The following is a 22,871-nucleotide window of genomic DNA, read 5'->3' as shown; positions in this document are numbered from 1 at the left end:
CTTTGCCTCAATAGAGTTTATATTCTCTTGTGTAGAGACAGATGATAAACAACACAAATATATAATGATAAAATATATTGGAAATGATCAGTGATTCAGAGAAAGACTTGGAGTAGCTAGAGAAGGCCTCTCTGAGAAATGGCATCTGAATGAAGACCTAAAGGAAATGAAGGATTCAGCTCTTCTGTGATTTGGGAGAAAATCATTCCAGGAAGAGGAACAACATATGCAAAGTACCCAAGACAAGAAAGTACCTGAGGTGCCTTAGAAACAGTAAAGAAAATAGTTTAGCCACTGAGGGTTTATAAGAAGCTAAAAGCTACACTTGTAAAATTGAAAACAATTATAAGGATATTTTGCCCATTATCCTTTAAAAAAATAAACATTTTAGTAATTCAAAGAAAATAGTTTAGCTGAAGCAAAGTGAGCAAGGTTAAGAATGTTGGAAAAGGAGGTCAGAAATTTCACTGGGATCAGATTGTACAAGAGCTGGTAGACTCTCAGAAAGACTTTAGCTTTGACTGAGTTGGGAGCCATTGGAGAATTTTGAGCAGAGGAGAAATATGATCTGACATATGTCATAATAGGATCACTCCTAACTATCAAGAAAGGACTATGAGAAAGGGACACAGATAAAAGCAGAGAGAGAACTGTCATCCAGGCAAGAAGAGAGTGTCCTTCAGTAAAAGTGTAGTGCTGGGGTGGTAAAGAGTGAATGGAATAGGGATATATTTTATAGGAAAAGCATATGAAATTTACTGGTGGGTTGATTGGATGGGGATACGAAAAAAATAGAGACATCAAGAATTAGTCCAAGCCAAACATTGTGGCACATGCCTGTCATCCCAGCAGCTCAGGAGGCAAGTGAAACATGAATTCAAACCATCCTCAGCAACTGGGAGAGTCCCTAAGCACTTGCCAAGATCCTGTTTCTAAATAAAATATAGAAAAGGGTGGGGATATGGCTCAGTGGTTAAGCACCCCTGGGTTCAATCCCCAATACCAAAAAAAAAAAAAAAAAAAAAAAAAAAACACATGAATTAGTCCAAGATCTTTAGCATGAACACTTGGAAAGTTGCTATTTTCTATTAACTAAAATTTTTGCTATAATTATTAACAGATAGCATGAGAACAATTAGACCATATGGAATTATTTGTATAATTTTCCCAGAAAATGAACAAAGAGAAGTTTGTTATCATCTATTACCAATATTGAAGGAGAATTTTTAAAAGGATAAGTAAATAGGAGAAAGATCAGTAGAATAGAGGGAAGGAAACAAGAGGAGAGGGGAGGGGAAGTCCAGGAGACTGAATTAGAACAAATTATATCCCATGTTTTTAGAATTATGTCAAAATGAATCCTGTTGTCATGTATAACTGAAATGAACCAAATGAAATAAAAAGAAATGTTTAAAGTATATAAGGATCGCCTTCCATGGAAGGCGATCCTCAGGGTTATACAAAATGTCATATAAGAGGAATGGAGGGGTAAGACAAGATAATACAAATGGAAGAAATGATTTACAGTAAAAGGGGTAGAGAGAGAAAAGGGGAGGGGGGGAGGGGAGGGAAGGGGAGGGGAGGGGGGATAGTAGAGAATAGGACAGACAGCAGAATACATCAGACACTAGAAAGGCAATATGTCAATCAATGGAAGGGTAACTGATGTGATACAGCAATTTGTATACGGGGTAAAAGGGGGAGTTCATAATCCACTTGAATCAAACCGTGTAATATGATGTATTAAGAACTATGTAATGTTATGAACGACCAATAAAAAAAAAAATAAAGTATATAAGGATATTGCTCTTTACACTGAGCAGTGCTTTCCCCTTCCCTTCTCTCCTGGTCATTCTTTTGATATGCTTCTGTAAGTCTTGCAGTTACATGCCCCAAACAAGTAGCTCTCATATTTCGATGTGCATCAAAATTACCATGGATGTTGTCTAGAAATCTAGAGGTGAGGTCACTATTCCAGACCTATGGAATCAAACCCTCTGCCTGAAATATACACACACATGCTTAACCACACACACCAAGTTGTCACTATTATATTTTTATATCACTAAATCACCCAAATACCTGGTTTGTGGCTGACCATTAACCTGCTTTCAAAATAAGATAGCTGGTTATATAAAAAAAAAATATTTTGTATCTCTATGTTGTCTGTTTTCATCAGCTCCTGTCCACCACAAAATAAAATGCCCACAACTGATCTGATCAAGATAGGGGTTTAGGAGATTGATGAATTCACTCAAGTGGCCTTTATTTAAATGTATTTATGTATTGATTTGCAGGGCTGGGGATTGAACCCAGGGCCTCCTACATTTTAAAAAAAGGGTTCCACCACTAGTTCTGTGAGCACATTTATTTATTTTTAAAAATATTTTTAGTTGTAGATGGACACAATAACTTTGTTATTTATTTACTTTTTATGTGGTACTTAGGATCGAATCCGGTGCCTTACATGTGCAAGGCAAGTACTCTATCACTGAGCCACTACCCCAGTCATCTGAGTGCATTTCTGAGTAGCCTTAATGACAACATAGGGGGATGGATTACTAAATCCCCAAAGTTCTCTGTAGCCACATAATTCTAAACTATGATTCTGCTATGTTGCTATGAAAGTGTTATTAGAAGGTAATTTGCCTCTTTGAACTGGATATACACAAAATTAGAATCCTAAATTGCAATGATAGATATTTTCTTTAAATTGAGCATCAGGATTAATCCCAAATCAATTCAACATTGCACAGTAGTAAAGATTCCTGGCCTTTGTTATCAGAAAGACTCTCATTCAAATCTTTAGACAAGTTTCTTAACCTCTCTAAACCTCTATTTTCTCACCTGTAAAGGCAAAGTAATAACATTCTGTGCACCACAGGCCCACAGTGAGGGTTAAGTGTGATTTCATGAAAAGTGTTAAAGTACCTGCCACACAGTATGAGCCTAATAAGCAGTAGATATCACCATTGTCATCATCATTATTATCATTGCTATTAACTTAAGAATAATTACCAAACATTATGCATTTTCAATTGTCATTGAAAGGCATAGAAAAGTCTGCAAATAATTTTATGAAAACATATGTTTAAAATTTTAGCACTTGTTCTCCAATAGATCTGTCTGAAAATACACATATGGATGGGCAATTGGCTGAAATCGAGCAGAACTTTTCAAAGTATATTTATGCAAAACAAACAAAAACAACTAAAATGCAGGATTATTTCTTCCTAATCAGTTACTGGCTATGAGACCTTGGAAAAAGCCATGCACATATTAAAATCTCAATAAAATGAAGTATTATTAATATTATTATTGCATACAGTGTGAATGATAATGGTGGTTGTTACCATGTTAGACAAAAGGTATCCTACTGACTTGTTAGGTCATATGATCAGAAATCAAACTCAGAGGAGAAAGAAACAACTTATTTTGAAAATAGATTTGATTTATATAAGAACATATATGTTTCAGATTTTTGATAAGTCAGTATAAAGTTAATTATTTTGTCATTTGGGGCTATGTGTACACATACACATTTTAATATTGTTGTTCTCACGCAATTCTAACCCAATTTCATTTTCCTCCCATCCCCCTCCATAACAGTAGGTCACTTTCTGAGTCAGTATAATCACATTAGACCTTCCTACAGCTCTCAGCAGCCCTCCAACTCTATGATCTTTGGTTTCATGTAAAATTGCCTCTTTCTAGGGGCCAGAAGGGAGGTGAGGACTTTTAAAAGCACAGATCCCCAGCTCTGCCCTGGGCTGCAATTTAGGTATTTCACAATAATTGCCATGTTTTTGATAAGAATGATAAAAAGACAGATCTAAAGGCAAATATCAAGGTCTCTGGCTGACAAAAACAGAATTCAGAGAGAAATGTGAAAATAGCAACTTACTTCAACAATAAAGAGTATATTTTATACTCCAGTTTTTTTCTCATTTTGTAAAATCATGATTTTCTAGTAAATGACATCCCAGAAGATATTTATCAAAGCAGGAAAGCTGTGGAAAGGAGCACTTCGCATTCACTTTAATATTTCGCCTTTTCTTTTGACATTTTCTTGCCTAGAGATCTAATTCCATTAAATATGTACATTTTTTTTGGCTGGAAGTCTTCTTCATGTATCTTTCAGACAAATCTTAAAAGTACATAAGGTCTGTAGGCCAGCTTTTTTTTTAAGTGCAAATGAGACACACAGTAGAATATTGTCTATGAGGGTTTCCAAATTATTTATATTCCTGCAGAGCTTTACATTGCACTTTCTGTGATAATGATAAGGGAAAAGGTAAAAATCCAATATGCTTACCAGGGAGCATTGTCAAACTATATTAGTCATATTTAAAATCTGACATATGGGAACTTACTTTGGCTGATCTCTACTTTGATTGGTTTTATTGGGCATTATCAAGACCATAACTTCATTTGATGGGCAAGATAAACATAAGTGTAACCAAGTGTCAGGTTAGCAGTGCCCTGAGTAATATTCCATTATGGCTTTTCAGATGGACATTACTTGACTAGTCTGCTTCTCTAGAACCTTGGAGCACAGGTGTTTGCTAAATAGGAAGAATTATTAGGTTCTATGAACACCATGGGTCAATTGGGTTGTCTCATAGACCTTTCAAGCCTGCAATAGTAAACCCATTATTTTTCCTATTGGTTTTATCACTATCTACAACTTCAACTTCTTTCCTGAATTCATATGAAAGCAAATTTCCAGCGTAAGGATTCATAGAAGTGGGATTTTAGAATATCACCTTTTATGGTTAGTCACTGTGGTGGAGGGGCACATTTGGGTGGACCTAGAGTTGGAGATGGGGATAGGGGTAATCTAGATGTGTTTTTTTGCTCTGCTGCAGAACTGCTGCTTCATTACCATGTATTTTCTAGGTGTTCTCTTTACAGGAGATAAAAAACAGAGAAAATGCAAAGTTGTTGAATAATTAAATTTAGTGGAAGCACTGAGAAGCAACTGCAGGGCTGAAATATTCAGGTTAATGTTTGACATTACTCAGAAGCTCAGGACTGTGGCACAGGTTCCAAGCTTCCTCTGGGAACCAACTCAATGGATGGCTTCTGGCAAGTCCTGTAGCCCTATGTGATGAGAGAAGGGCACATAGTTACGAAGAGTTTTCCCTTTGCTTTCTGAACACAGAAAACAAGTCTATGTGGTTATAAGATTCTCTGATTGACCCATCTAAAGACTATGAGACTAGACATTAAAAAGGAAAATTTGGGAACCCAGAAAAGCAGGAAAGGAAAGAAAATCTCCTAACCCTAAACAAACAAAATCATCTTCTTAGTCCAACTGGCACCACTGGTTTGTCAGAGACATCTTTCCACAGAAAGAGCTAGTTCATCATCCCCTCCCCCATTACATCTTACAGCTTCATGTCTTCTCTTGTCATTGGATAATTGCAGTAGCTTTACTTAACTAATTTTCCTATCATTGGAAGACAAGGATGTGTTGGAGTTACTGCACAGTGGAAGAGATGGTGGGAATAAAAGGAGAGCACAAAATATGTTGCTTTTGCAAAATTGTCATCGAAAGGATAGCCAGAACATAAATGATACTGTTTTGGCTTCAAAAGGGTAAGCAGGTGTCTTCGAAGTCCCAAATGAGCTGTGTACAAGCTTGTACAAACAAGCGCAGAATCAGGCCTGTTTGTTATTCACACAAACAGAGTTTAAACCATCTGAATTCCACAGTTCCCAGAATTCAGATGGTGCACAATGGTCCATAATGAGCAGCACCTGTGCTTACCTCAATTACCAGACAGTTCTGAACAACGGCAGAAAGGGCTTACTAGAATTTTTTTCAATAATAGATTTAGTTATGTCTTTCATAATTGGATTCAAAAGCTCAAAATTTCATTTTGCAACTTGTTCATAAAATTGGTATGAAAAAGTCTGGCATTTATTCAAAAGAAATAGTCTATGAAGAAAAAATTGCAAAACAGCCAACCGCTGGTAACTAAGCAGCCAAATTATAGTCCAAGCACTTGGCAAATACACCGTCTTTTTATTATTTCAGTAATTGAATTTCTGTTAAAGCGTGGAGCATAATTTTACATGAGGAATTTATTTATAATACAATAGTGTTTCAGTAATAAATGCATTATTATTGTCACTTTTAATGGAGTCTTATGTATTCCCTCTGAGACTGTGTGGCAGACTTTGAGACAGCCACTGCACCAGTGTTGTTTGTAGACAATTGAATTAATTGGAGACAGGGTCATTAACTCGACCTGAATACCTCTGATTGCTTCTGTAAATAAGGTTAGAGAGCAAATGGCTAATCTTCGTTGTCATTATAGATTCCTCTTACATTTTCACACTGCTGTGTATATTAAGATCATTTTGCTAAGCAGCTTTTCAGCCTCTCCTTATATTTACAGTATTGTCTTGCATGGCACATAACCATAATTGTATCAGACTTATATTACATTCCGCATATCTTTATAAAACACGATACTAGAAAAGAACCTATGTTGAATCACAACTCATAAAAACCATCAGACCAATAAATGAATAAACCACAGTGTATAAACTGTTGTATTAAAGCAAAGTAAAATCACAGAGCAAAAGTTGCTTTGGTCTCCTCCTGAAGATCCATGTACAATTTGGAAACACAGTTAACACAGGATGTGCTCTCAAAGATGCAATCTCTAAAGAAAGAACACAGTAAGGGAAGCATTGATTAAAATCTCTTTATGTTTCAGTTGACACCATGCCCTCTCATGCCCTTCTGTGACAACATTAATAACATGAAAATTGTAGGAGGTTAGGTTCTTTTTCCCCATTCATTCTAGAATAGAGATAAATAAGAACTATTTCAAATACATATACATATTTGACTTCTGGTATTATTTCTTATACCATTATCCTGTTAGAGGCATGCAAGATATTTAGATGAGATTTGAAGAAAAACTATTCTCTCTTTATAATGACACACCTAATTCAAAGAGGGGAGAAAAACTCTATAAATTGACTTTTCAAGTCAATTTACAATGTGATTTAGAAGCAAAGGACCATTGAAAACGGGCATTATTATATTGACTAATGAGACCTTTACAAGGAAGGCACTAAAAGAGATGGAAAAGAAGGAGGAGGAAGAAGAGAAGGAAGAGGGAAGAGGAAAGGAAAGGAATTCTGGTGCTTTGTTTTTCTTTACAAGATTATTGAAAAGATTGAAGAGATTATCTATACTCTTAGAAGCCAAGGTCAATTCTACAAAACCATGTTTCTCATTGTCCTTCCAAACCAATGGAAGCCTGTCAGTACTTCTGAGCTCCATGGCTAACTGAAAGAGTAAATATTCCCCTTAGACATATAGGGAATTATGTCCACAAGATAGAAAAATAAGCACCATGTCAGTTCTTTCAGACTTTTTGCCTTTATATACTATTTGAATATTAGCCATTGTGTAAAGTTTGACTCAAGCACAAATTGGGGTAAATGTAAACATTAGCCAACAACAATATCATTTTTATTAAATGACTAGGTGCTAGAGACATCAATGGCTCTGTCCTTCTGTCCTTAGCCAACTAATAGGAACATTATTAAAAATTAATATTATGACCATCATTTGAAGGCCTTCTCTCAAAATTGTTTTTTCCTTCTTAGCCAGCTGTCTTATTTACTGCTGAAATTATTTTACTTCTCTTGTCATTAGCCATCCTGGACTTTAGCAGGTAGATGTCTACATACTCACATATTCTCTCAAATATACACATGCACACGTGAATGCACACACACATAATCACACTCACATACATTTGCAGGCACACTTATACTCACACATGTCCACATATGCATTCTCTCTCATTCAAACACCTTGAATTTAGACATGATTGTCTGAAATACACATTGTTGTGTAATTATAGCCAAAAGGAACATTTTGATGCATATAACATTTCTGGAAAATATTTCTCTTCCAGTTTTTTTCTCTTTTCTTTTTTGTCTAGGTTTTTAATTGGCAGAATAGTATACCCAGGTTTCATCATTATGAAGCTGGGGCAGTATAGGATTCATGAAAACTGCACTGACATTTTTAATAATTATACTGTCAGTTTACAAATATAGTCATATATCACTAAAAGTACATCTCATATGTTTTGAAAATGACAATGTTTGTCTTGTTTAGGACTTCAATCCTTTAAGTTGTAAAAGCCTTACCTACACTATAATCCCTAAAATGTGTGTTTGTTTGAACTTAGCTGGTGGGGACGCTGTGGTATTGTAATTTGCTGTTGACATATTAAAAGGGCATGTGACATAACCCACAGAATATACAGATTCCCAAGTTTTCTTGATAAAGGAATCAAATAAAAATGTAAATCCCTTTTGATTCTAAATTCTGCATTCTTTAGAATTGTTAAATTCTCAAATTCCTCTGCCTGAGAAGTTTCTCTCAATAACAAAACTGATTTGTCATTATACAGGTCTTACTAGTTCTTAGTGGGATACCTAAGTTTATTTCCATTTCTTTCTAGGTCAGCTTTTAATTGGCTGCCTGTTCATTTGTAACACATGATTGTCATTCCTTTTGCTATTGATCTTCATTCTCTTATTAGTCATGCCATTCCACATATAGGAGTCAATGTTGAATCAGGCTGCTTGTACTTAGCTATCTTATTACTGATGGACTTGAACAGACTTTTCCTCCTGATGTCACCGGTGAGTTGGGTGCAAGATCAAACAACCTCCCTAAGCGTGAGAAAAGCATATTCCCCTTTTCTCCCATTTGCACTTGACCTCCTTCAATTTAGCATTGATGAGAAGGAAGACTGTTATAGCTGGAAGGTAAGATTTTCAGGCAGATAGTGTTAAGGGACTAAAGATCCAGTATTTCTTTTGCTGTCATTCAAAATAACAGGTGTAGGAAATTCTGTTTAAAATAGCCGGGCTTTTTGACTTAGAGGGCTTTTGTGTAGAAGATTTAAGATGTCAGCTTTAAATATGACATTGATAGTCTTAGGCAAAGGATGGGAGTGAATTCTTGCAGAAACTGTCATTTTTTTTCCTGCCTGTTTATTAATGGCCTTTGTGATTTATAGTAAACGCTGGGGAGGATTTTCAGGCCCATTTATCATGGAAGGGAACACCTTCTTGTTCTTAATGTGAGTGTGTCATAATTAGCAATGCATGTGCGCTGGGAGATTTAGTTCTGTCTTTTGTGAAAGTCCTTCAACCTCATATTTAATCCCAAATTGATTGAATATTTTCTCTTCCATGAGTAAATTAATTATGCTACTGGAAAAATCATCAACTAGAGAGAGAGTTAATATCAGGCATAGTATAGACCAGGCTTCATAATGTATCAAAATATGATGAGAGTAGCTTATGTCTCACACAAATTGCAATAATGGAATCATTTTAATTAAAAATAGGAAGGTCTCTTTGTAGCACTCATTTTCAGTAAGAGCAATGCCATTTATTTCTCATGTTCATGTATGCATGTCAATGTGACCCATCAACAGCTATTTGCTCTAAATACCAATTATATTAAAATATCCATCCAAATAAGTTATATTTTGTCAATGGAACGGAAGCTAAAGGAATTGGACATTGCAGTGGACCAGCATGCAAAAAGCCAGTTGAAAGATTATAAATCCATGATCAGTCCACCTCTTTGCCTAATTGTTTTCATGAAATTAAATTATGCTCCAGGACCATTTTGATGTTTGGAAGGCTTGCCAAAATTTCTATTGATAAATAACAATGCTAGATATTTCATAGTTAAGTATTGTTCTTTATAAATTTACTTTTTGCTGCATTTGTATACATTATATTATAAAGCCATTTGGAACACTTTCATAACAAGAAACACACACACACACACACACACACACTGTTATGCTAGTCACTCTTAGATATACAAGATAACTTTGCTAAGTGGTCCTTGCCATCAGTGAATGAATGAATGTATAATATGGTTATTGAAGTTAGAACAATGAAATAAAATTTGTGAATAACTAAATAATCAACTGTGATGCTGTTAGTGAAAAGATATAAAAACAGGGAGACAACTGGGATCATCCAACTCATTGGAAAAGACTTTGTGTTATTTGAATTTGAGCTTAAAAAATAAAGATTTAATAAACCAGAAAAGAGGGGGTGAGTGTCATTGTAGACAAAGCCAACAGGAGAAACAAAGGTAGAAAGCAGCGTGGGAGTGGGGAGGAAGCAAAATGGCAGGTGTGCTAGAAACAGAAGGAAAGTAGACTGGAACTAAGGCAGTGTGGTGATGGAGATAGATCTCTGACAATCTTGTAGAGAAGAGTACATCTATCAATCAGGATATCACTGGGAATTGCAAAATCAAGAATTTGCATGCTAAAACAGATTGTCACAAAGATGAAGTACAAAAGAAGCCAAAGCTTTTAGTTCATCAGGCAGTATGATGCAGGAGAGTAAGGATAGGATATCCAGTTTGCAATGGGGAATGGGCAGGTTAGGGATTGTTGGTGCCACAGAGCAGCAGTTTAATAGACAAAAGAGTTTCAAAGTCTAATTGCTGGACCTGAAGAAGTTTCTAGTGGTGACAAAGTGGAACCAGCAAGTGCTAACCACATCTCTAAGTAATTTCATGATGGAGGACCATCAGTAACATTTTCTTAAGTAGGAATCTATGGTATGGTATGGGTACCCACCCAGAGGTGTTGTCTGTGCAGCATCTACCCTTCAAGGCAGTGTACTATATTACTAGTGCTTCCTCTTATTAGGGTTAGACATAACAATTTTCCAAGTTGCAGATTTTTCCATTTTACTTAGATTTTTTTTGGGGGGGGGGCAAGTGATGGGGATTGAACTCAAGAAGGACACTCAGCCATAGAGCTACATCCTCAACCCTATTTTGTGTATATGTGTATGTGTGTGTATTTTATTTAGAGACAGGGTCTCACTGCATTGCTTAGTGCCTCACTTTTGCTGGGGGCTGGCTTTAAACTCATGATCCTCCTGCCTCAGCCTCCTGAACTGCTGGGATTATAGGTTTGTGCCACCTTTCCCAGCCCATTTACTTAGATTTGTAATGCTCATGTTTACAACGTATTTTAGACATGATTATAAAGTAAGATTTATTTGATATGGAAACTATATATGTTTTATGTTAAGAAATTATGTATGTTACTTTGAGCCAACTGAAACAAAGTTTTCCTAAGGAAAAGAGTTGGTGTGGCCTTCTTCTTGCACTGTATATCATTATCTCACTTGAAAAAAATACTTGGATTTAATTCTGGGTCCCTGATCCCTTTTGATATTATTAAAAGGATGGGTTTTACAGTAGATTCCTGATTTTTTCCATTTCCTCAAGCTAGACTTTGAATGTTAGCACAATTACCTTGTGAGAAGCCCCACATACACAGATTCTAGCCACATGATCTTAGCTAATGAGCTTCATTGATAAAGCAGGTGGATACCTGATCCTTCTACTTCCCAGTGTTCTTGTGGCAATCAAATCCCTATCACAAATGACCAGATCAAATGGAGTGAAATTGGAAAAGTATCAAGTGCCCTACATTAAAAAATGTATTCTGATCTTATTTATTCTAGAAGATGATATCCTGTTTGGACCATAGGGGCATAGGGCAATAGGTAGGTTATGTACCTACCCACAAGCAGTGGATGTATCTGGTGACAGATCTCCCACAGATCTACAGAGAAGGCTTAATAACTTTAAGGTATCCTACATACAGGAAGAATTTTATAGAGTATGTGATAGATAAAGCCTCTGACCTTAGAAACTTACCTTCTAAACCAAGTGTCTATGATACATCAGGTAATAGATAGACATGAAGGGGAGCAGACAGTACTGATAAAGAGATTGGCATTGAGGTATATCCCTGAAGAAATGTAATCTAGAGAGAGATTGAAAGAGGGATGCCCGCTTAGCAAATGGAGCAGCAAGTCTAAGCATGATGGGCAATAGAAAAGAAGACATCAAGCAGGGAAAAGGCAGAGGTTTTCACTGACCCACTCTGAGCCTATCTCCAGGAATACCTGACCCTGCCTCAGCACACTTTGTGCTTTCCTAGGGAATTCAGCCAAGGCACTACAAGGGCCCTCCTCTCCCAAACAGTTGGCCCACATCTCCAGACCAGTCGTGGAAACACAGTAGGAGATTACTGCATTTAAGTTTAAGTAATATCTTGCTTCCCCTAGAATTTGTGATCCATGTAATACTTTATTGGAAGGCTTTGACCTTGTTATAGACTCTTGGTCCCTGGCCCTCTTGGGTTCCTTATGAAGCAAGCTGCCAATCAATCATTCATTCTCAGTTTTGGTGGAGGCCAGTGCTCACACATTCAGCATTCACATCTACTTCCTTCTCTTGCTTCCATTTTTAAAAATGCACTTTAAAAGCAAAAGGTACAAAAATCACTTGACTGCATATAATATTTTCCCCACCTAATTGGCTGATTGATTGGTCAGCTCAGTCAGAAAAGTGAATGTGGCTTTTAAATTATTTCTAGAGAAATTGAAATATTGGTTTATTCTCCTGTAAGCAATTGTGATGTTCTCAAGATATAATGATCCATTAGCCAGCATTGACTACTCTCACTGGCACTCTCCATGGTGCCATCTCACCAAATACTCTGGTGAGGCTGAATCCAGGTGACTTTTTTTTTCTTTGAAACTACAAATGGAAGTTTGCTACTATACTATCCTTAAAACTGTTTTTCAACTTGCTATTGATAAATTCTAAGTCTCAGTATTCTCAGCTGGAAAATGGAGGGTGTTATAGTATCTAATTCACAAGTTGGTGTGCAGGTTAAAAGAGGGGCCGCAGGGAAAGTGCTTAGCATAGCAGCTCCTGGTACACACTGAACACTCAATCAGTAATAGCTATGACTAGAAATGGCACTGGGAATTATGCTCTGGGTATCAGATGTGGTCATGGATAGAGTCTGGTACTACTCTGACAATCATCTGGCACAGTGGCAACCCATTTCAAACTTCAATAATCCATGACAATCCTTAAGCATGGAAGAAACATACATTTGATGAATTAATTGAACAGATAAGTATCTCCAAGTAAGTTGTAAACTGAAGTCTCTGCTTATCAGAAGGTATCTAATAAGAACTTTTCAGGAACAATTGCCTAATGAAAAAGGTATAACAGGCTAGATTAAAAATGACACAAGGCAATCAACTTTTTTCTATTGCTAAAAGGAGGACAGAATATGGAAAAATAAAACCCACACTTTATCATCAAAAATGAGTTTTAGCCTTAATTTAAAACTTAGAACACAGTGAATGTTTTTTCTCCTGACATCTTATATCTAAATAGCTCTGTGTAGATTTTAGCTTTGCTACTCTTAGTGAGGTACATAAGGTCTGTCTATATTACTGGGATTGTACTAGAAATGCAGAATTCAGTTCCTGGCCCAGACATGTTTAACTAGAATTTATGCTCTAATAAGATATTCGGGTGATTCCTACACACAGTTGATAAGTACTAGTAGAAGAGTTTTGTCTAACCTCATCTTATCATCTGAAAAACCTGTGTGATATATTATTATCTCCATTTTACAGATTAGAAAACTGAGACCCATATGTTGCATGCCTAACCTAAAATCACACAAAAATAAAGTGTCCAAGATGACACTCAAAACCAGATGAGACCTTCTGTGTTCCATCCTATGCCCTTCCCATTGGATTCATACTGTCTGTTTAAAATAGGAGGGGAATTGTAGCTATTTAATGTGTGAAATGGACAGTAATTGGGCACAGGCAGGAAAAGAAAAGGATGAGGACCTGGGTTAGATTAGTCCACAAAAAAACAATGATCAAGCCATGGTTGATTGTAGGTCAAATGTAATTATGAAAAGTCATTGCTAGTATCACTAGTATTATGACTTTAGAAAGGAAATAGGCATCTGGTAAGTTGGGAGAAATAGCACTAATGATTGGTGATTTTTAAAAAATGATAAGCCAGTCATTTCCTGCTATTACGAAAGTTCCAAAAGGTAGTTTGCAGCTTCTCTGGCAGATTCCCCTTTTCCATGGTGACAGTAAATCTGCTAACATCTCTTAACTGAGCTCTGCCTCTCAGCCTCTCAGGTGACAACAAGGTTCCCTTCCCAGGGTGATGTTATATTTTTGGACTTCTATGAAATCAAACTAAATTTTATAAATAAAAGAAAATGTATTCAGGTATAAGCTGCTGTGCTCAAAAATTTAATTATGTGTATTTTGTATTAGCTTTCTAATACTGTCATAAAAATAATTATCTCATGGGGCTGTGGCTGTAGCTCAGCAGTGGAGCACTTGCTTAGTATGTGTGAGGCTCTGGGTTCAATCTTTAGCACCACATTAAATATATATATATATATATATATATATATATTACCTCAGACTTAGTGGTTTAAAACAACACAAATTTGTTCTCTTAGAGTCCTAGAGGTCAGAATCAGAAGTCTCAGAAGGCTAAAATCAAACTTGTAGCTGCCTTCTTTCTGAAGGCTCTAAGGGTGAAACAGGTTCCCACTCATTTGAGTTATTGGCAGAATTCAGTTCCTTGTGTCTGTGGAACCCAACTCTTTTCTTGCTGGCTATAAACTGAGGGCTATTTGCAATTTGTAGAGGCTGCCACATTCCTTGGTCTTTATGCCTCTTCCTTCATCTTTAAAGCCAGGATTGTAGGTGAAATGTTTTTCATATTGCATTACTCTGACCCTCTCTTCTACTGTTAAGAACCCCTTGATTACAGTGGGCCACCTAGAAAACCCAGGATATTATCCCCACCTCAAATCCTTAAGTTATTGATATCTACATAATCTCTTTTGCTATGTAACATAGCATATTCATAGGTTCCAGGGATTAGAATATAGACATGTTTGGGTCAGTCATTATTCTGCCAACCACAGATCACTCATTCTGGGCTTTAAACAATTTCAGGTACAGTAACTTGTGTATGAAAAGGAGTATGAGTGAATATTTAAACAGTTCCTCATTACTCTTTGCAAATAACTTGAGCAGAGTCTATTCCACACAGCAAGATTAGATAACATGACAATTACCCACTGTATACATTTTGAACAAAGAATTATCTATAGAAAGCTATGTTGGATTACAAACTAGATAATGATTGACTCTCTGCTCAGCAATTGTATCACAGCATTTCTACAAAATACACTTGATGTTGAGATACTTGAGATACTATTTGGATATAAAGTGTTTTGATTCAAATGGTTTTCAGGGGTGATCCCAGGGAGGAGAGCAAGCTTCTTTGGACACTACCCCCATGCAATCCCCATATTCCCTGTTTATACCAGAACAACACTGCTTTTATGCTTCTGCTTACGTACTATATTGCTCTCTATTCTTTGATACACTTTTCATTGGAAAAATGGGCTAAATGAATTTTAGGGATTGGAAGAGAAACCAGAAGTTTTCAAAACTGCTGACATGGGCAAAAATAGATTCTTCCCACCCACTGGCTGGAATAGGTTCAGAGTTCAGAATGCCTGCCTCTCATGGCCTAGCATGGTGTCTCCAGTTCAAAAACTATGAGTTCAAAAAGAAAAATAAGGGAGAAAGAGAGGCAATATGAACTGTGGATGTTGATTCCTCTGTTCCAGGGTCATTCCTTTACAACTTAATTATGAACTCAAATGTAAAACCATTCCAAATTATGTGGTAGGCAGACATTGATCTCTATAAAACTGGAAAAGGGTCATGTTGATGAAATATGTACAATCACAACTGAAGTCAAGGGTTTAATGCAGTACTCTCCCATGCTACATGTTTTTGGCAAGATCTGGGCCTTGTGAAATGTGTTGCCCAAATCAGTACCCTATGGCCTTGCCTGTTGAATCTCTCCATGCACGATTCCCACTACAGAGTCATTACCCATTCTAAAACCTTTCCTTTTCGATGCCCACACAGCCTGATTGAGCAGAATGGCCAGCTCATCACCCTAGTTTATCTCCTGAGAAAGGAATTTTCAGTTAAATTAGAATTAGTCTCAAACAGTACTGATGCAGATGTTGGACTTCCTCAAGGCCATTAATCTGAATTAGTAAAGTCAGAATTATAAAAACCAGTCCTACAGAAATGCAGTTTTGATTCTCTAATGTTTGTGCTCATAAAATGTTGTCAAGAACAGGTCCTTAAGGAGCAGATTGAATTGTAGGAATGTCTTCTCACATGTTTGGTCACTTAATCTGGGTATTGCATTCTTTCTGTGGTCAGATGTAGGTTTTTCAAAGTTATTTCTAATGTTGCAGTGAAATCTTCCTGACTTGATCTCTAACGCACTGATCCTAATTTATCTTGCAGGGTGCTCAGAACAGGTCTACTGCATTTCCCATAGGACAGACATTTGAAGACAGATTATTTGAAGACTTTATGAACCATGGCCCTCCCCAACCCCAAAACTTCCTCTGTCAGTTTCCCAATTTCTTCAATATAGTTTCCAGAGTCTTCATTTTTCTTGCATCTACTCATTAATTATGGTATTGAAGGTTGATTCCATTGTTGCTGAAGAGGCTTGATCAATATAAGTATAGAGATAGTCATGTCTGAAAACTAAGGTGATGGAACTATCTCTTAAATCCCATTGTTTTCCCCTGGTACTCTCCCATTGGCTGGGTCTTGAATATACTTCCCAAGCCTCAAAATCCCCTACTAGGATCACTGACTTGTTAAGCCAACTTCTTTACTTTCACACTGGCCTGTGACCATGAACAACTAGTTAATTAAGATGAGGCTTCACTCAACTCAGTAAGATGGATGATTCTGATGAGCAGAGTAGAAAAACTGATCTTTGAAAAGGTTGAGCAGTTGACTTCAAAATCCTTACAAATGTGGAACCTTGGAGATGTTTGATTACATTAGAGGTACATTCCGGGTATACTTTTAATATTTACAGAGTATGGAGTACATGGTTTCATATATTAAATGATGATAGTGGTTTTTAGTATCACAGGTTATCTGCATTGTAACAACTAGCATTCATTTTAAAAATGCTTTATTCAAATATGATAGTAGGTCTGGTGTTGTACAGTGGTAAAGTGCTTGCCTGCGATGGGTGGGACCCTGGGTTTGATCCTCAGCACCACATAAAAATAAATAAACAATAATAAACAAATAAATAAAATAAAGGTTAAATTCTTTAAAAACTATGATAGTAAATGATGTATGGGAAATAATTTTAGTAAAGTCTTGGTGACTGAAGAATGTGCCAATTGCACATTAGCCTTTCCCTCCTTGGCAGATTCAAGTATTGCATGGACTAGATTCATTCAGTCACTGTTTTAGTCAGTTTTCTCACTGCCATGACCAAAAGACATTAAAAGAACAATTAGAGGAGGGAAAGTTTATTTGGGGGCTTATAGTTTCAGAGGTCTCCCAGCATGAGTTCCTATAAAAATCAGAAGCAAGTTATATGCATCCAATATATAAAGGGATCGAGTAAATATTCCATTCCAAAAGGGAGAAATAGGAACATAGAAAGAAGGGATGAGACCAATCAAGACTAAAATCCAGCTCTCTCCAAAGGGCTTATAGCCCTGTCTCTGTGGTCTTGCTAGTTGAAGCCCACAGGACTTCTCATTTGGTTTGTTTCTGCTGGGTTCTTGAAGCTTTCCTCAGCAGACACCCCAGATTACTGGCATTTTTTAATCTTGGGGGTCTGCACTGTCACTTCCTTCTCATATTTTCACCAGTCTCAGGGGCTGCTCACAGGGACTCCAACCCAGTACACTTTGACTGGCCTCCTAGGCCTTCCTTTGAAATCTTAGTGGAAGCCTCCATGACCCCCTAACTCCAGCATCCTGCAATCTGCAGAACCAGCACCTTGGGGTTGATGCCAAGGGCTACCACTGTCTTGAGCAGTAGCCACGCCTCCAGGAACCCTGGCTGCAGTAGCCTCTGAGTGCCTGGGCAGCTGAACATGTTGGAAAAACTTCCTAGGCCTCTCTGTCCAGCCAGGGTGCATCCTTGTTCTCTTCTCAAAAAATAAATAAATAAATAAATAAATTATTATTACACCCTTGAGCCTGAGATGGGTTTGGTCTTACAAATTCCTGATCTGTCTTTAAGCCATATTTCCTATTGTCTCTGGGCAAAATCTTTAGTATTTCTTTAGTGACTATAATGTCTTTAACAACTACACATTCCTTAGCCCCAGTTTTATTCAGTCTTCTGGTCAAAATGCAAGTTATTCAAATCTTTCTATTTTGCTTTCTGATCCTGATTATCAAAATAACCATGGCTAAAACTGTCAGCAATATCCATACCACTGCCTGAATGCTATCCTGTGTAGAATTTCTTCCACCAGATTAAGAAGTTCATCACCTTAAAAATTAGCATCACAGAAAGGATACAGGCAAAATTTAGACAACTTCTTAGCCCTAAAGTAACATGAATGGGCTCAAGTCCAATTTCCAAGAGAGTTTTCTTTCTTTATTGAGCTCTATCTTTACTGTCTTCAGTCTATTGGCCTTCTAGTCTTCTGAGGTACCACCAGAGTCATCCATTAAGCTCTGCTTATAACAGTCTAAAGCTTTTCCAGCTTACAACTCTTAACATCTCAAAATTCCTTCCACAAAAGCCACATGGTCAGGTTAGTCACAGCAATGATCCCATTCCTGGTACCAATATCTGTTTTAGTCATCTTTTTTGCTGCTGTGACCAAAAGATCAGACAAGAACAACTATAGAGGAGGAAAAGTTTATTGGGGAGTTCACAGTTTCAGAGGTCTTAGTTCATACATGGCTGATTCCATTCTCCCAGGCCCAAAGTGATACAGAACATTATGGCAAAAGAGTATGATGGAGGAAAGTGGCTCAGTACATGATACCAGGAAGCAGAAAGAGAGACAGCTCCATTCTCCAGGGACAAAATATATATCCCAAAGGTACACTCACAATGACCCACCTCTTCTATCCATATGTTATCTGCCTATGGTTACCACCCAGTTAGTCCCTATCTGTGCTGTGGATTAATGCACTGATTAAGTTAAGGTTCCCATAATTCAATCATTTCACCTCTAAACTTTCTTGTCTTTTCTCACACACGAGTTTTTGGGGGAAATCTCACATCCAAACCATAATTGTCCCTTTAATATACATTTGGAAAATAAATTATCAACATATGAAAGAAAATATGGCAGAAGTAAGAATTTATCTAGCTGAACAGCTTAACAATTTTTCATGAAGAATTGAAAGTGTGGGCTGGGGATGTGGCTCAAGCAGTAGTGTGCTCGCCTGGCATGCGTGCAGCCCGGGTTCGATCCTTAGCACCACATACAAACAAAGATGTTGTGTCCAAAGAAAACTAAAAATAAATAAATAAATATTAAAATTCTCTCTCTCTCTCTCTCTCTCTCTCTCTCTCTCTCTCTCTCTCTCTCTTAAAAAAAGAACTGAAAGTGAAATATTGTGATGTTTCATCAACTTGAAAGTTTGGCTGTACAATAGCCCCAGCTGGACACAAGGAAGTAAGACCTAGACTCATATATGCCTGCATTCCTCAGCAGACTGGGTGCAGATGGACAGTAGAGGAAAAGGAAGGTGCTCAGGAGAGAATTTCCCTCCATTTAAACAACCACAAATGTTGGCTTTCCCTGCTGTCAACTGCACAACTGCCCTGAAAAAGCAATTTTTCTCATTAAGTCACTGAATTCCTTCACTCCAAGTGTGAATTCTCCTGGTGTACTCCCTGAATTAAAGTCTACCTTCCCTCTCATTCTCATGTGTCTCTGTGTGGATATGAAAGGCTGATATATTTCTCCATATAGTTTCTATGGTCATTGTACACATCAACTAGCAATCCAGTCCTACCTGGGAACATACAAAACAGATTTAGCTGTAAGGAATCTTAAAATAAATAATTTCAGGTATCATTTCATTGGGTCTCAGTCAAGGTTGCTCTTATGTTGGAAATAGTCTTTATTTCATGTCTATATCTATATGTACATATAAATATAATTATAGTTAATTTTATATGATTTATATCCATGTTCATAATCTCTTAATCATAATTCTGAAATTCAAAGAGTTCTGAAAAATATTATTTTCTATGTTTGAAACAAATTCATTTGACAACAAGACTGACCTAAACTGATGTTAGGATATGTATTTAAAGTACTTGTTTATTTCTCTTATGTGAATGTTACTGTGAGCAATATTAAGGTTTATTAAGGAGTGCATCCCCATATCCCACAGGGAGCATTGTATATATTTATGTATATGTTATATCTACCATGTTAATTTTTAAGATTTAAAACTTTCAATACCAAAATGCATTTGTCCTCAGAAGGGCTTTGGATAAAGAATAAACACATACACACACAGTTTCCTAATAAATCTGTGACAATTTTGTTTTGATTTAGCTGAGAAGTGAGTTGATTGTGGTAAATAAAACATCAGTGTTTTAAGTCTGAGTGAATAATCCCAGGTATTATTTTGTTTCTTATATAAATTGCCCCAAAATAACCCAGTAAATGAGAATTCTATCCAGAAGTATCCCAAAGTAAATCTAGAATCTATTTTAGTTTGGTAATATAAGGATGACCAACTTCTTATATGAAGCCAGAAATTAATTCATAGTTGTGAAAGAATACTAGGAAACAGCCTTCCACTTGAAAATCATAAATTTAGATCTAAATTAGATTTTTCCTCCTCCTCCACCACCCAGTGTTGTAAGTATTGCAAATACTCCATGTTATAAATGAAACTCAATTTGGGGGGAATTGAGGCCACATTAACCTAATCTCTGGATTTGTCTCACTTAGATATGTTCTCTCAATCTTTATTTAGCAACTAAGATAAAAACAATTAATTCAAATTAAAGGGTACTTTGCATAAATATACAAAACCATCAGTGACATTAAAGAGAGATCTGCAAAGGAATGCAGGGAAATAAGAGCACTGTTATCGGTTTCCTTCTCTACCCCTGTTGATGAAAACACACACACAGGCTCTCAGGAGATATAGTCCCCTTATTTCATGTGCTTCCCCAAAATCTATTTGCAGATAGAATTTACTTAGCATGTGTAATTTTAAAAATGAGCTTTCTTTAACTATATGAAATCAAATGCCTACCTGGGAGATTTAAGAGCCAGTCTTTAAGGATGGAGGCACAAGTAATGGAAAAGCTCTCTGGTAATTAGTAGCTGATGGGAAGTACATGCTGGCCTCAAAAGAATCTTGTTCTTTCTCAAGTAATAGCTTAGTATAGCTCTGGCACAACTGATTAGAGCTGTAACGTTCAAGAAGAGGCTCTGGTAAGGGCACAGTATGGGCACATGAACTTAATTGGGTTCAGGCAAGGCATAAAGTTGTGGCTTCCAGAGTCTTAGGAAGGGGTATCCTTGGGGTTCATCTTTTCCACTTTTGAAAGTGGGTCACAGGACAATGTCATCTCCAAGACAAAGATTGGGCTCTCCTGAATGAATAGCTCCCTCAGATATGGGGAATGTGAGGTGGAAGAACCAGGCAAATTGCTGTCATGCATGAGAGGCAGGGAGGGCCAGAGGGTTAGCCAGGCAGAAAGATAGGCCAGACCTAGGAATATGCATTAGCCTCCAGCCCACCCCTTAGCATGAGCGCAACTGATCTCCAAAGAGGAATTGAGCTGAAGAGATAGAGGGAGATTAGAACACTCCTCCAATGAGCCCCTTTTCTGAGGGAAAGCAGAACAGAAATCAGTCCAAAGAGACAATGAGTGAACGGACAGAAAGGTAACCACATACCCCAGAGTGCCATGAGGCAGCTGAAGTTGATTTGTTACAGGGCACAGAGAGCAAACGATTGGTAAGGAGGAGTATTGATTCTCAATAAAGGCAGAGTAGCAAATGGTGTCACTTTCCCAATGCTTTGCTTGGTCAGCTTTACAAATTTAAAATCAATCATTAGAGACAGTTGGTCCCTTAGGATCATTCCTCCTGGTAAGAGTTTCACAAAGAGTTTACAAAAATGGCGGTGAAAGAAACAAAAAGTGCTTTCTTTCATTTCCTTATCTTACCCAACAACCAAGTTCTCACCTTGTTATTGAGCATTGGGCTCTTGGCAGTGAATGTGCTCAGCCCAGACTCTGTCCTTTGAGGGAGGTAGCAGGGATGGTACTAGGTGCTAGCTTCATTCTCTAACTAGCTGTGATGCAGAAGCAAGTCACTCCTCCTTCCTGGGCCTCAGTTCCCTCCAATAAAAATGAGGGCTCACCCTGCCTATCCTTAATAATGGGACCATACTAGGATTAGGTAAGATAAGAGCCCTTGGATAAGCTTGTGGGGTTTTGAAAAAGATGGCAACAGAAAATGAAAAAAAGTATCTCAACTGAAATAAGTAAATGTAACAATTGAGCATCTAAGGATCTACTTCTATATCTACATCCAGAAAGCATGCAACCTTGGCTTAAAGATTTCCTGTGGAATGAAGGGATTCAAGTCTTCTCTGGGAGGGAAGCCACTGTTGTGAGGAAGCCAAGAAACTCGGGTATACACAGACCTGTTTCTTTTTTTTTTTTTTTTTCCTTTAGGAAGAATACCAGGGATTGAACCTAGGGGTATTCTAACACTGAGCCACATCCCCAGTCCTTTTTATTTTATTCTGAGAAAGGGTTTTGCTAAGTTGTAATGGTTGGCCTCAAACTTGTTGTCTTCCTGCCTCAACCTCCCATGTAGCTAGAATTTCAAGTGTGCACCATCATGCCCAGTTCCGACCTGATTCTAAACAAACTTTTGTCTTTGGATCAGCCACTGAGCCTCCGGAGCTTTACATTTCCTGTCTATAAATGGTACAGTATACTCTACTTTGCCTGTAGTTCAGAGATCATAGGCCTTTATATTGAAGTGGGCTCTTTCCATCTAGTTTCAGACTGAATGAAGTAATAAATGCTGTCATTTTTCT

General features: G+C 37.2%; 1 protein-coding gene across 1 annotated transcript in view; it reads left to right on the top strand.

Annotated features, from left to right (window-relative positions):
- Aff2 (ALF transcription elongation factor 2) overlaps positions 1-22,871 on the top strand; it is a 321,062-nt gene that overhangs the window by 256,486 nt on the left and 41,705 nt on the right. The gene's annotated exons all lie outside the window — the stretch shown is intronic.

Source organism: Urocitellus parryii, chromosome X, assembly GCF_045843805.1.
Source record: "Urocitellus parryii isolate mUroPar1 chromosome X, mUroPar1.hap1, whole genome shotgun sequence".
NCBI classification, from domain to species: domain Eukaryota; kingdom Metazoa; phylum Chordata; class Mammalia; order Rodentia; family Sciuridae; genus Urocitellus; species Urocitellus parryii.
Note: the sequence above shows the minus strand (reverse complement) of the source record. Positions and strands in the feature narration are given on the sequence as shown.